Source organism: Heterodontus francisci, chromosome 13, assembly GCF_036365525.1.
Source record: "Heterodontus francisci isolate sHetFra1 chromosome 13, sHetFra1.hap1, whole genome shotgun sequence".
Lineage (NCBI taxonomy): Eukaryota > Metazoa > Chordata > Chondrichthyes > Heterodontiformes > Heterodontidae > Heterodontus > Heterodontus francisci.
This window is the reverse complement of record NC_090383.1, coordinates 18,198,807-18,201,409: the sequence shown is the minus strand read 5'-3', so window position 1 is coordinate 18,201,409 and position 2,603 is coordinate 18,198,807. Positions and strand designations below refer to the sequence as shown.

The following is a 2,603-nucleotide window of genomic DNA, read 5'->3' as shown; positions in this document are numbered from 1 at the left end:
CCCACCCCCAGCGAATCAACATGAAGCCGAGCGGAGGCGCCAAAGCGGTGGCGGCGCCGTGAGGAGAGGCCCGAGCCTGGGCCTGAAGCAGAAGCCGAACCCGGGGACAGCCTGGGGCCGGGCGCCGTTTTCAAGCTGACCTTTCTGCTGTGGTAGCGAGCGGCCGTCATGCAGTAAGTTACCGGCCCGGAGGCAGCTCGGGAGAAGCGATTCGCAAGAGCGGAGGCTTAGGGCCTACTCGGTTCAGGGGCCCAATAGCAGCTTAAAATCCTCTTGGTAAACACAACCGGCCAGCGCCCCCCATTCTTTCCTCACTCCCCCTCTCACCCTTCCCCCCCCCCCCCTCGTCCCCGTTCTCTTCCCCCCCCCCTCGTCCCCGTTCTCTCCCCCCCCCCTCGTCCCCGTTCTCTCCCCCCCCCCTCGTCCCCGTTCTCTCCCCCCCCCCTCGTCCCCGTTCTCTCCCCCCCCCCTCGTCCCCGTTCTCTCCCCCCCCCCTCGTCCCCGTTCTCTCCCCCCCCCTCGTCCCCGTTCTCTTCCCCCCCCTCGTCCCCGTTCTCTTCCCCCCCCCCCCTCGTCCCCGTTCTCTTCCCCCCCCCCTCGTCCCCGTTCTCTTCCCCCCCCTCGTCCCCGTTCTCTTCCCCCCCCCCCGTCCCCGTTCTCTTCCCCCCCCCTCGTCCCCGTTCTCTTCCCCCCCCCCCTCGTCCCCGTTCTCTTCCCCCCCCCCCCTCGTCCCCGTTCTCTCCCCCCCCCCGTCCCCGTTCTCTCCCCCCCCCCCTCGTCCCCGTTCTCTCCCCCCCCCCTCGTCCCCGTTCTCTTCCCCCCCCTCGTCCCCGTTCTCTCCCCCCCCCCTCGTCCCCGTTCTCTTCCCCCCCCCCTCGTCCCCGTTCTCTTCCCCCCCCCCTCGTCCCCGTTCTCTCCCCCCCCCCCTCGTCCCCGTTCTCTCCCCCCCCCCCTCGTCCCCGTTCTCTTCCCCCCCCCCCTCGTCCCCGTTCTCTTCCCCCCCCCCCTCGTCCCCGTTCTCTTCCCCCCCCCCTCGTCCCCGTTCTCTTCCCCCCCCCCTCGTCCCCGTTCTCTTCCCCCCCCCCTCGTCCTCGTTCTCTTCCCCCCCCCCCTCGTCCCCGTTCTCTTCCCCCCCCCCTCGTCCCCGTTCTCTTCCCCCCCCCCTCGTCCCCGTTCTCTTCCCCCCCCCCCTCGTCCCCGTTCTCTTCCCCCCCCCCTCGTCCCCGTTCTCTTCCCCCCCCCTCGTCCCCGTTCTCTTCCCCCCCCCTCGTCCCCGTTCTCTTCCCCCCCCCTCGTCCCCGTTCTCTTCCCCCCCCCTCGTCCCCGTTCTCTTCCCCCCCCCTCGTCCCCGTTCTCTTCCCCCCCCTCGTCCCCGTTCTCTTCCCCCCCCCTCGTCCCCGTTCTCTTCCCCCCCCCTCGTCCCCGTTCTCTTCCCCCCCCCTCGTCCCCGTTCTCTTCCCCCCCCCTCGTCCCCGTTCTCTTCCCCCCCCCCTCGTCCCCGTTCTCTTCCCCCCCCCCCGTCCCCGTTCTCTTCCCCCCCCCCTCGTCCCCGTTCTCTTCCCCCCCCCTCGTCCCCGTTCTCTTCCCCCCCCCTCGTCCCCGTTCTCTTCCCCCCCCCCTCGTCCCCGTTCTCTTCCCCCCCCCCTCGTCCCCGTTCTCTTCCCCCCCCCCTCGTCCCCGTTCTCTTCCCCCCCCCCTCGTCCCCGTTCTCTTCCCTCCCCCCCCCCCTCGTCCCCGTTCTCTTCCCTCCCCCCCCCCCCTCGTCCCCGTTCTCTTCCCTCCCCCCCCCCCCTCGTCCCCGTTCTCTTCCCTCCCCCCCCCCCTCGTCCCCGTTCTCTTCCCTCCCCCCCCCCTCGTCCCCGTTCTCTTCCCTCCCCCCCCCTCGTCCCCGTTCTCTTCCCTCCCCCCCCCTCGTCCCCGTTCTCTTCCCTCCCCCCCCCTCGTCCCCGTTCTCTTCCCTCCCCCCCCCTCGTCCCCGTTCTCTTCCCTCCCCCCCCCTCGTCCCCGTTCTCTTCCCTCCCCCCCCCCTCGTCCCCGTTCTCTTCCCTCCCCCCCCCTCGTCCCCGTTCTCTTCCCTCCCCCCCCCTCGTCCCCGTTCTCTTCCCTCCCCCCCCTCGTCCCCGTTCTCTTCCCTCCCCCCCCTCGTCCCCGTTCTCTTCCCTCCCCCCCCCCTCGTCCCCGTTCTCTTCCCTCCCCCCCCCTCGTCCCCGTTCTCTTCCCTCCCCCCCCCTCGTCCCCGTTCTCTTCCCTCCCCCCCCCTCGTCCCCGTTCTCTTCCCTCCCCCCCCCTCGTCCCCGTTCTCTTCCCTCCCCCCCCCTCGTCCCCGTTCTCTTCCCTCCCCCCCCCTCGTCCCCGTTCTCTTCCCTCCCCCCCCCTCGTCCCCGTTCTCTTCCCTCCCCCCCCCTCGTCCCCGTTCTCTTCCCTCCCCCCCCCCGTCCCCGTTCTCTTCCCTCCCCCCCCCCCGTCCCCGTTCTCTTCCCTCCCCCCCCCTCGTCCCCGTTCTCTTCCCTCCCCCCCCCTCGTCCCCGTTCTCTTCCCTCCCCCCCCCTCGTCCCCGTTCTCTTCCCTCCCCCCCCCCTCGTCCCCGTTCTCTTCCCTCCCCC

General features: G+C 72.2%; 1 protein-coding gene across 1 annotated transcript in view; it reads left to right on the top strand.

Annotated features, from left to right (window-relative positions):
- Nucleotides 1-12: 12 nt before the first annotated feature.
- taf5l (TAF5-like RNA polymerase II, p300/CBP-associated factor (PCAF)-associated factor) overlaps nt 13-2,603 on the top strand; it is a 33,797-nt gene continuing 31,206 nt past the window's right edge. The window contains exon 1 of the mRNA XM_068044422.1: nt 13-173. The gene's annotated coding sequence lies outside the window, so the exon portion shown is untranslated. The remainder of the gene's footprint in view (nt 174-2,603) is intronic.